At 39.0% G+C, this 12,401-nt stretch overlaps 1 protein-coding gene across 19 annotated transcripts in view; it reads left to right on the top strand.

Annotated features, from left to right (window-relative positions):
• Aopep (aminopeptidase O (putative)) overlaps nucleotides 1–12,401 on the top strand; it is a 383,307-nt gene that overhangs the window by 13,911 nt on the left and 356,995 nt on the right. Inside the window, exon 1 of one of the 19 annotated variants that reach the window (XM_063229040.1) lies at nucleotides 8,413–8,430. The exons of the other annotated variants lie outside the window; for them this stretch is intronic. The gene's annotated coding sequence lies outside the window, so the exon portion shown is untranslated. Of the gene's footprint in view, nucleotides 1–8,412; nucleotides 8,431–12,401 lie in introns of those variants that run through there. 19 annotated transcript variants of the gene reach the window in all.

Genomic DNA, 12,401 nt, shown 5'->3' with positions numbered 1-12,401 from the left:
GAATTTGGCAAAGCATGGGTCGTTCACAGCAAGTTCTCAAAGTAATGTGTTAACCCTTTTAGTAGTCCTTTTAAAACATCTTATAATAATTCTTGCAAATATCATTTATATGCATTCATGAATCCTTTGTTCCATATTAAATTTTTTTATCTTCAGAAGTACATTTGTGAGAAAATCATTGTACAAAAATTTTTAATAGTGTTTGCTATTCCTTCTTGACCTCTTCTTAAAGCTTTCTTGAATTGTAATTTACATAAGATTCACCCTTCAGAGTGTACAATTCAGTATTTTACTGTGGTCACAGAATTATGAACCATCCTCACTGTCTAATTTTAGGATATTTTCATCACTCCAGAAGGAATTTGTGTCCTTAGCATTCATTCTCATTTTTCCTCCCTTTGGTCCCTGGCAACTAGCAATCTATTCTCCATCACTGCAGATTTGTCTAATCCAGACATTTTATGTAAACAGGATGGTGCTACATGTAGCCTTTTATATCTTCCTTCTTTCAGTTAACATAATACCCTTAAGGGGCACACATCTTATAACATGTACTTCATTGTCTTTATGGCTGCATAATACACTACTGTTTGGAGAGAATATATTTTGCTTATCCATTCATCAGCTGAAGAGATACACACTGTATTTCTGTGTGTGTGTGTGTGTGTGTGTGTGTGTGTGCTTTTTAAAAAGATGTGTTAGGTGCATGTACCAACTCCCCACAATGAATGCAAACATTATACAATGCAAATGTATAATTAATAAAAATAAAAGATTAAAAAATTAAACAATATTAAATATAACTAGTGCTTTTCAGGTAATCACTGGATGACTCTGTAGATGTATTTTGGGGTGATTTATATTGTGAGTGAGAATTAGATTTAGAATTTTGATTTTAGATTTGAGGAATATGTATCTTTAATTAATTTTTGCTAATAAAATATATTCTCCTAAGGGCGGGAGTCTTTCTTCATAGCAGAACATTTGTTACTAATACAGGAGATATTTTCATATACTTCTTTAATGGCTGAGTTTCAGAAATAGTTTCTATTAAACTATGTCTCGACATTTCTAGGAGAGGAAATCTTACTGGAAGAGCTAATATTTTTGTCTATATTTTTTCTCATTTCACTATTTTTACTGAACTTGAACCCTATAACCTAACTGTATTAATCTAGATCCTGTTTCCATTATGAATATTTATAGGCTATAATAAATTACATTAGTTCTTCTAATGGAGTTTAAAATGTTTTGCTAGTTTTTATCCTAGTATAACAAAATTCACAGAGTGGCCTGATAAATCTTTAAAAATTAAGCCACTGTTTTATTTTTAAAGTCTGTGTTAGTTGAATTATGCCCACAAAAGTGTTCAGCAGTTAACTTATCTTGCCCCTGGTGTGCAAGCATTTCGTGGGACAATGGCCTTTTCTTTTACTGTTTTGCTTTATTTCAACCTTTGTACTCAAATCCTGGCATCACCGTGCTGCCCGGGGGACATGGCTGAACTTGATTGTGACAAGGATCTTTTAAGGTTTAGAAACCATGTCCTGAAAGAACTGGATGAACAAACTGAAGTTGTTCAGTTGTTGAAGACTAAGATACCATCACATCAGCCCTCCAACCACGCAGAGCTGCTCTGCAGATTTACTCTTCCTCTGACAGTTGTAGGGAGTAATTTAAGTGAAAAAGCAGCGTGTCAGTGTGGCTGGTACTTCTAAGTTACAAATAGACCTGAATGTGAGTTTGTTTTCTCATTTTCCATTTCTTTCTTTCCTGAATTGCACCCCCGGCCCAGAGGCTGAAACTCAGCACGCAGGGAAGCCTTGGAACATAGCTGCCAGGCGGTAATACCAAGCCCTGTGTCTAAAATCACCCAAGGACTCATGAAGGTTTAATTTTATTTTAAAGAGGGTAAAATTGAGCACAACAAAACAGAACATAAGAAAGCAATGTAAGAGGCACAGATTTCAAAGCAAGACAACCAGAGATCTTCACTGTCTTTCATATTTGTCTTTGTTTTCTTCCAAATAGTTGTACATATCTTCACATACAGTAAATTCATGAAAAGCAACATAGTATAAAACTGATCCAAACAGAATGAGGAAGGCATTTTAGGTCTTCAAGACCAGACAATAAGGAAATCAACAATGGCTGTCATGGTGTCTCTCATTCTCTTCAAAATAGCTGTCCATACCTTCACATATGTTGAAATTAAACAAAGTAAAACAGACTAAAATCACTCTGAACAAAGAATAATAGTATTGCTGGGTTTCACATCACTGATGCTACAGAATCAGTACTGGGTACCATAGTGTCTCTTTTTCTTTAAAGTAGTTGTTCATTTCATCATGCATTATATAATCAGTTCTCATAAACTGTTTAGAAGTTCTATGCATGCATGAGTCTCTACATGTATATCTGTTCTTTCCGTATTAGAGGGAAAAACCAAAGCAAGACGAAAAAAATTCCTAGAAAAACATGAAACAAAAAAGTCACATAAAACTACAATACCAGGTGATCTACAGTGGTTACTACGATGTCTATTGTTATCTTCAATAGAATTGTCTGTATCATCAGGCATAGTATAATTGAACATAGCAGTGCATAAAAATTAATAAAAAAAAAACACTGGAGGCATTATAAGACTTCAAAAGCTGGTAATAGTCAAACCCAGAGTGGATATCCTAGTGAATCTTGTCATCTTCAGAGTAGTTGCCTATACTCTTAGACTTGATACTATCAATTGTAACATATTTGAATAAAATCAGTCAATATAAAACAGCAATCTAAAAACCAGATTCAACTAAGATCAGTCATGGTAAAACAGTATAAGTTATACAGGGCTTCAGATTAAGTTAATAGGAAATTAAGGATGGTTACCATAATATTTCCTGCTATTTTCGAGATGGCTGTCTGTGCCCTCAAATCTAGTACAAGTAGACAAACTGGAACAGAATATAATCAAACTGAACAGAGCAATTAGAATAATGTGGATTTTAAATCCTCATACACTATTAACAATGTCCTTTGCCTTCCTTTTTTAGACAATTCCTTCCCTTTCACTTTTACAGGATGCATTGTACATTTTGGGTTCCACTAACTCCTTTAGGTTTTAGGTTAGGGGTACACTCTGCTATTTACCTAAGTGCTTCTGAACCTTTTTACCCCAGAGCATAATCTCAGGTTGTATTTCTTTACCTACAAAAGCTTCAAGATTTTCCTTCATCATAGCTGAGTAGTTCTGTATTGTACAAAAGTATCATGTCTTTCCAACCTCTCTGCCACTGCTGGACAAGCTGCCCCTATTTCTCTCTGGTTCCCTGTCACATAGAGCATTGTTTTCTCATATTTGACTTTGGTCTATAAACCCTCTTTCAGATTAATTATATTTCCTATACAGAGCATCTCGTTGGACCCTATCTCCTGATCTACTCTGCCTGTGTTTCTTTTTGTTAGTGTATCAAGGCCATCTATGTTAGAGATTATAGCCAACCTTCTCTGCCTCATTTCTGCTATGCTATTTTCTGCCATTGGTTGTCTACTTTTCTCCTTTATTCTGCTGTCTGCCCCATTCATTGAGGCCTCTCTGCCACTGTTCCTGAAATCCTGGTGGTTTTTTTTTCTGTCTCTCTACAGTCCTTCAGTATGTTTTGTAGGGTTGGGTTGGTGGTTATGAACTCCCCCAGTTCCTCTTTGTCATAGAAGCATCTTGTTTCTCCATTAATTCTGAGAATTAATGTTTTAGGATTTTTTTTAGTTTTCAGGGTACATCAATCTGAATTGGAAGTTATTTTCTTTCAGGGCTTGGAATACTTTGCTCCAAGCTCTTCTTGATTTGATGGCTTGTGTGGAGAAGTCTGTCATGATTTTGATGGGTTTTCCCTTATAGGTGATCTGTTTCTTTTCTCTGATGGCTTTTTAATATTCTGTTCTTATATTGAATTTCTGGGATCTTAATTATTATATGTCTGGTTATAGCTCTGTTTTGGTTGTAGGTGGCTGAAGTTCTGTATGCCTCATATATCTGAATATCATTTCCTTTTCCTATGCTTGGGAAGTTTTCCTTAATTATTTCTGTGAATAGCCTTTGTATTTCCTTTGTGTTTCCCCCTGCTTCTTCACTCACATTTTTTATTCTTAAGTTATAGATCCTCTGGTCGTCTTCTAGCCTTTGTATTGTTACTGCCTGTTTCCTTGTTATTTTTAAGAGATCTTTCCTTTCATGATCACACATTGCAGACCTATCCTCAAGTTTTGTTAATGTATCTCTAGTTTCTTTCAGGCAATTTTTCCAGCTTTCAATGGAGTTTTTAATTTCCTGGTAATCTCTTTGAATCTGTTTCATGTATTGTAGGCTTTTAAAATATTCTTCATTAAAGGTTTCTCTCCTTGTTTTGTGTCCCTTCATTCTTCCATCTGTGTCTTCTTGAGAGGTGCTTAGCATTTCTTTTAATAATCTTGTTATATCTTGCTTTACTTGTAATAATATTTCAGTTTTGAGATTATCTTTGATGTCACAAAGATATCTCTTTATGTCAGCAGATGCTGTGTCTGATATTGCATGTTTGCTGCCCTCAGTGTCTTCCGTATTTACCTCTCCTGGACTGATATTCCCTGGGTTGAGGGCTGGGGGCTGGAGGCTTTTTCTTATTTCTTTCTCTTGTCATGTTTCTGGTTTCATCCATACAGTTGTATGGTGGAGGTCCCAGCCCCTTTCCTTATTGGTTATGGTTCTTTTGGAGCATGCTGGTTAGGGATTTCTGCCCTGTCCAGCTTGATGTTTGTTACTGAGGTGCAGGCAGGGCCAGTGTAGGCTGGTGTCTCCCCTCTGAGCCAGTCAACCAGCAGAGGCCTTCACCATGTTACTGTGTGCCATGCAGACAGAACCAGTTCAGGACAACTTTGGGGACAATTTCATCCCTGACTATTGGGTCCCGGCCAAGAGCATGACCATCCCAAGCACACCCCACCAATCTGCTCTGGGCAAGGAGCAACCAACTGGAGTCACTGCCATTCCTTGTTCAGGCTGGTCCTTCCCAATACCAATATGTCGTTTAGTTGATCACCCCTTTCCTGCAGGAGGGTCAAATTCTGAGCACTCACTGCAAGTGGGTTAGTGCAGGTCTCCACGCTGGCTCTGTTCTTCATTGAGCTCACCAATCCCCAACTTTAGCGTGACTGTGGCTCTGGTGATGAGAGCACCGCGACCGCAAGTCTGACTCCTTTCCCTTTAGCTTCTTCCTGGGTTGAGAGGATCCATCTCCCTCTGTCTGGTCTTCTCCAGCATGTTTTATTCTGGCCTCTGAGCTGTTTCTCTCAGAGAGGCTCCCTATTTTGTTGCTTACTGATCCACCATCTTCTGGATCCACCTCCCCCATTTTCCATTTCTTTTAAAAAGGGGAAAAAGTTTAGTTCACAGTTTTAGAGGTTTCAGTCTGTAATCCACTGGCTCTAAGGCAAGATGGCACATGGCATAGGGACAATAGTTCCTGATGGTGGAAAATGTCAAAAGCAATGAGAGAGAAAGAAAGAAAGGAAGAGTCATTTTCTATTATAAACCTTCACTATCTTCCAGTTCCTAGAATATCTATTTCACTATCTGATGGTCAGAATGGTTCATTGATAGTATTTGACTACTTAGACTATGTGGTATACTATGACATTATCCTATCATCATTAGTTCATGATCCTAGGTTTAACAATATATAAACAGAAAAGGTGCTGTTTGATATGTAATTGTTTTATTAGACCAAGACTAAAATATGCCTTCCATTTGGTATAATATGTAAGTTTTGTTACTCCTTAAAATGTCTACTAGCAATAAAGCATAATTTGCTTTGCCGTGAGAAGCAAAATGTGACGCAATTTAGGAGTAGGGGGAGATTGGTGAGGATAGATATCCATGTCTGTGTGGAGGTCTGGTTTTTTGCCCTGTGGAAGATATAGAATGCTTCTGGTTCTACCCTGACCTCTGAGAAGGTTTTGATCTTTGTATAGTAGTATTAACTATCAACTGCAGCTGATGTCCATTGGATGCTTGGTATGAGACAGGCTAGGCACATTAATATAGTACTGCATTTAACCCCACTACCCAATGTACTGGGTACTTTCAATTTCCTTTTAAGGATGACTAAATGGGAACCCCAAAATAGATGAGATACTTCTCTAAGTTGACACATTATTAGCAGGTGGCAGAGCTGAGGTTTAAGTTCATATAGTCTTGCTCCAGACTGGGACTCTTAGTACAGTACCCTGCTTACTGAAGCCCAGCACAAGACCAGATCAGAATTGCTCATTTGAAGCCCAAGAAGTACCCATTACATTGACCTAGGTAAGAACTGCCTGGGACCTCCGTGTATCACCAGTCTTTCCCTTACTGACCAGCTTCCTCATGTCTTCTCTTTGGGTGGGTTGCAGGGTCTCACTCTCTTTTTGTCTCTTCTCAACACCATCTCCATCACCTCTTTTCTTAGAATTCTGTGTTTTTCTGACTGGCTACAGGTTACCCACACTTTCCTTGTTGTTCTGATGATTGTCTTGATACCTTTTTGGGATTAGGGATTTTACTGTTAAACGTATGAAAAAAATTTTAAAAAGATCAAGTGGAGGGTAGTTTAAAGATACAATTTTTACAATTGCACTTGGCAGTTTCAAGCTAAGATAGCAACTGCTCAACTTGTAGTGAGAAGCCAAGATGAGCTTCTGTGCTGTGCTGAGCAGAGCTCACCAAAACCATCCAGTGAGCAGGCCTTTGCCCTGTTCCTCCGGAAGTCCTTCCATCCCCATTGGCAATTGCTGAAATGAGGGAAGCTGCACGAATCCTTCCCATCTCAAGGGAGGAGAGACCAGACAGTGTCACATCAGCCTTGTTGCCATCCTGAGCCTGCCTGTAGTTTTATTCTTCCTCTGGCTGGTAGCCGGGAGGACACTGAGTAAAATAACATCAACGTGCCTGGAACTTTTCCTGAAAGAAGGTTTTTCTGCCTTGCCAAAGGCAGAGTATCATCTCAATAGGATGATTAATAGGATGATACTCTGCTTGAAAATGTACCTTGGATTTGCATTAATCAGACGTGGCCAGGTAACAGACACAGACAACTTCTCTAAAAGAAGAGCTTATTATTTGCAGTTCCCCACAGGAGGGACCATGCTGTGCCACGCAGGGCCACCACCTGAGGAAGCACCATGGTTGGTTAAAAGGCAGGGAGTGTGGGGTGTGGTGGGATGGGCTTTGTTCGGGTTTCTGTGAGAAAGCAAGGCAGGTTTGGCGAGTGTGAATAGTTTTGAAGGCTTTGAACTCAGCGGTGGTCCTTGGCTGTAAGGTATGTGGCTCTTTGGTGACTTAGGTGGTTGGGCGTGTGGAGCGTGGATTGTTTTTTTTTTTTTTTTTAATATGAAAGGTAGACTAGCAAGTTGTTGACTATATTCAGGAATTACCTAGCCCTAGGAGGGTTCAGCAAAGCCTCAGAACTCTAAAATCTTTGTGGTTTAAGAAAACACAGGTATGTTGTTCATACTGCACCTTTCACGGCCCAATTGGAGGCTCTGCTTATCAGTGTATTGAGACTCTGGCTGTTTAGAATAGCACCATGACATGTTGTGTTTACCTTGAGAGAAGGAAGAGAGCATTATGGAGGGCCAGGCACCAGTGCTCAAATGCTAGGGCTGGCAACAACATATACTTTTCATGTACAAGCCAGCAATCGAAACTAGTTGTTACCGGACGAGGTCAAAGGAGGTTCCTGAATGAGATGAGGAATCCAACCCACAGTTCTTGTAGAATAAGTTTGTAGGTTTATTGATTCCTGTCATGGAAAAAGAAGTTTTAGAACTAGTCAGTAGGAGGCATGAGAAGGGTTTGATTGGACAGAAATTAAAAGATGTACTCCCAAAGTGTTTGGGCTCTCAACAGAAAGAGGTGCTTATTTCCTGGAACGGGACATTTCTGCTTCTCTTGAGGAGTGGAAACCCCAGGGAAAGGTGACCTACTTCCCAAGGGTGTGGCCTATTCTACAGTGTGGACCCAATTTTTTCCCCCTGTTAAACAGGTAATTTAAACAGTCTTTGAATTCCCTCAACCTACTCCTTTATCTTAGGATTAGTTTTCTTCTCCTTAGTTTTTCAGTATTCCTTAGGGGTTTTGAGTGTTTTGGTTCCGGAAGGAAAGGAACCTGAATTTATCCAAGGCAATGCTGATATAGTTCACCTTGGTAATTTCACAGAGCCCCAAAAGTTACAGTCTTTTTTACTTATATTTTCTTTATCTCCCTTTCACCTTTTATATCTTCTCTGTTACCTTGTAGTCACATGTCACTGTCTAATTACAGTGGTTTCCTCTCTTTTGGAAGAGATGCTGGGGAGAAAGAATTGGGCACATTCACAAATGGTTCCATTGATTGCTCGCTACCCAGGGAGACTGTAATAGTTAAGGTAAGTGAACTAGTAGCTTCTGGATCACAGTCGTTGCACTCTGTGAGGAAAAGAGCTGATAAAAGAACGAATTTAAAGAAGTATGATTTAGAAGTTGACTACCGATTGAATAGAGTTACAGAGAAGAGAGGAGACAGGTAAAGCGAACTGGATCGGTGGTAGATGATGCCACCGTAAGTTACAAATCTAGAAGTTGGTAAGTGTGAAGGGTAGAGTCTGACAATAAAAAGCGCTTGTGCCTTGTGTGTCTTTTTAATTTGTTTTTTGTGGTTTGTTTTTGCAAAAGTTTAAAACGGGAAAGAGTAGCCTTTCACTGTAGATGGTTTAAGAAACATTGGTTTGGAGTTGGGAGGCTGAGACTTGGAAGTCAGAACTGGTAATAAGGAGTTGAGTGCTTTGCATAGAGTGATGAGTTGGAAGCAAGTAGACTTTAGAATTAAAAGAGGGCTCTGCACTACGGTCTGGATGCAGAGCTATTAGCGGAGATACAGAAGTGGGAAGGAGACTAGTATGTCAGAAGCCAGAGAGTAAAGGGAAATGAAGGCTGAGTTTGGGCGCATGTTTAAAGGAGTGAATTGTGAATGTTTTAAAGTCAGCTTGTGGAGAAGTGGTGTGGTCCAATGCCAGATTTGAACAGTTACAACAAATGTGTGTGGTCATAAAATAGAAGAAGGGAGTAGTATAATTATCTATCTTGTGATAATAATACACAATATATTAACCATTGTTAATCTCCTATTTTGTTCTGAAATACTATATCATCTTTTTTATTTTTTTCATTTAAAAAAATAGAAGAGGGTATAACCTACTGGTTCGTGAAATTTAATAGCAAAACAAAGACCAAAGCTAATATGGTAGCTGTCACACCCAGGAAGGAAAAGGCACATTTTGCTGTTACTGTGCTTTTTTTTCCCCAGTAGGAAAACCCGAGCAGCTTAAAAGGCCTCTGTCTGCAGAGAGGTGAGATAGTAGATACAAGCGGGAAGCAAGAGTCTGAGGCTAAAGTCAGAGTGGAAAACAGGGCACAGACGGGATGGCACAGACGGGAACCTAGATGACTACCCATAAAGCAGACATGTGGTTAGAAGGGAAAACAAAGGAATTTGCAAATTTCCACACACTTCAATGGGAGCGTGCACTAGGGGACATGCCTGGTTTCTGCCATAAGTTAAGCTTGCAGGGATTTGAGAGTCCTACTGAAGCATCGGTGAAGTGGTTTAAAATTGTTGATGGAGGCCACCAAACTATTCCAGTTTCTTATCTAACACACACTTATTAAAAATCAGTATGGGATAACACAGTCGTGGGAGGAATGCAGTAAAGTTACTTAATCCCTAATAATCATGGTTAATACATGCACGAAAATGTAGCTCAAAATGGCTTTTGATAAAATTATTGAGTTAAATTACATCTGATATTTTATTCATCAAAAGTTATCTGAAGTTATGAAAAAATATGAGTGCTGTGTTTTAGGTACTCTAAACATTATAACATTCAAAAAATGCCTTAAAATTCCTTGTTAAAATAGTCTACTGCTCACATCTCACTTTGGGCTCCTTCTTATAAATGTTAGAACAAGGTGAGAGCTGGGAAGAGACACAGTGCTATTGTTTGTGCAGTATTCACCTTTCTTCCCTGACCTGACCTCAGCCGTGGGGCTCCAAAGTGGTTAATGATGAGCTTCCCTTTGGTTTTCCCAAACAACAGGAGTGTAAGGAGGCAGTCAGGGACATTTTGCAGGATTGCGGTGCATTGGAGACGGGCTGTAGTGAACAATGGTCCTCTACAGTACAGTCACAAGTTCAAATCTTTTGTAATCTTGGTCACATTAAGATCTCCTAGCCTTATTCTCTCATATCTAAAATGAGTTTAATTTGTTTATGTGAAAGTTGCCATATTTTGAAATTTTTGTCTGGAATTCATGTATGTTACATAGAAAAATTCAAGGAACAAGAATTTGAAAAGCAAAATTTCTATTGCGTCCTGTTCTAGATGTTCCAAAAACGGAATACTATGCATAAGTGGGTTTAACAAGGATAAAAAGTGGTTCAATAAAGATTGCATGAGATTGAGAGAAAGCTGGGCACATAATAAGCACCCTATAAATATCAACCATTTATCTTTCTAAGTAGATTCCTTCTGCTAGGTATTTTTACTGCTCTTAACTAGATTTTTCTTTTCCCATAAATGTACTTCAGAAAATAAATAAAAAATGGGTAAGCCAAGTTAATAAAAAATGGGTAAGCCTGGATGGAAAGTTGACTGTATCTGAAAAGCTCTGTGCATTGAGCAAGATGACTGGAGCTGAGGGTGGGGAAAGGGGCTCACGGAGACAGAATCAGAGATGACGGGCAGGTGCACCCCCACAGCTATGCTGAGACTTCTGGGTTCTTTGTTGTGTTCTCTGGACGCTTTTTAACAATTTTGCCACAGGTTATTTTCTGATCTTTAAATGTAAGTACTTTGTGTGGGAAATCTTTAACTGTTGATAGTGCCAGGAAACAAATACTTCAGTGTCTCCAAGACATGCGGCGGCGTTGCAGGTCAGTAGGAAAATAACTTTCCAGTTCCTAGATTGACTATGCCTTGGGCAGGTATAACTTCTTAAAAATGGAGTTGAAAATGAAATCTCCATTTTTAAAAAATAACTGTCATGAATTCTCTCAGGAATCTTTTTTCTGATCACTCTAATGTAGGTTAAGTGGCACTCTTGAGAGAACTGAATATGCTTTACTTTACAAGCAAGTAGCAATTGAAGGGGTAAATTCTTTCCTCTTTGAAGATAGTGAAATGACTTCCAATCTGGTCTTTGCAACCTGATGCCTGCTGATAATGTGAGCATACACACGGTAAGCATCCAGGAGGAGCTGCATCTGTGTGCTCCCATATGGCTGGGACAGCCAGAGCAAACCCGCTGGCCTGGGGAGGCCGCAGTCCGTCATGTCGCCTCATGCTTAGGCAGTGCTCAGGGTGGACGTGTATGCAGGGAGTCAAGTCAGTTTTTGTTTTCAGTGTTCACATAGTAGACCTCTCCCCACCCTCCCCTGGTTATGATGCATAAACCAGGCCACCGCTGACAGCGATTTGCTTTCTTTATCCTGGCGAAGGTCTTTCACTCAGACTTGGTTTGCCCTCACTGCATCGATCTTCATCACAAGCACTCTGCATAATTCTTACAACACTGGCTCCGGTTTTGCTCGCTCACTTGCTTGCTCTTTCTTTTTCTCTTTCCTCCCCTTCCTCCCCAGTCTCTCATATATCACAATAGACTCTTTCATTACATGATTACAAATTATATGCAGGCACCCTTACATGCTTCATGAAAGCAATAAATTTATAGAAAAGAGAGACTATTTAAACCTGGAGGCCAGAGAGCACAGTTTATCCTATTTACAATTTGTATTAAAGATTGGTATTTAAATTAATGTCCTACCACATGTGGTAATCCTGCAAAATGCTACATATTTTTATTTATAGTTAAGGGAGTAAAGCAAAATCCCCTTTTCATTATGTTATCTTGTGTTATTTACTCAGTGATAAATGACACTGCCCCTTGGGTATAAGTTTGCCATGAAAGACCCTATTGTAGTATATATTTATTTGGGGGGTGTGGCTAGAGTTATGGTTCCAGAGGGAATTTAGATTCTGAGTATCTTGGTACTTGTACAGTTAAAACATATAGCTTTATGTTGTTTTAACACTATTTTTTTCTCAAAGTGAAAGAAATAAAAAGGAATGAACAAAGGGGAAAAGCTTAAGATTAACATGCTAGAAACCAAATAAAGTGACTAAAGGTCACTGATTTAAAGTGTCAATGACCTAAACTCAAAGTTGGAAGTCAAACCAGAGATAACAGTGATCCTTTGATTGACCCCTTTCTGCTATTTAAAAGTGATTTTATCTTTTAAAATGTAATTACTGTTTAATAACGACACTGTAGAAGGGTTTCCCAAATGGGAGACAGGAAACTA

Source organism: Cavia porcellus, unplaced genomic scaffold (assembly GCF_034190915.1).
Source record: "Cavia porcellus strain 051 isolate PalLab524CR breed Dunkin Hartley unplaced genomic scaffold, mCavPor4.1 scaffold_17, whole genome shotgun sequence".
Classification (NCBI taxonomy): Eukaryota; Metazoa; Chordata; class Mammalia; order Rodentia; family Caviidae; genus Cavia; species Cavia porcellus.
This window is presented reverse-complemented; position numbering and strand designations above follow the sequence as displayed.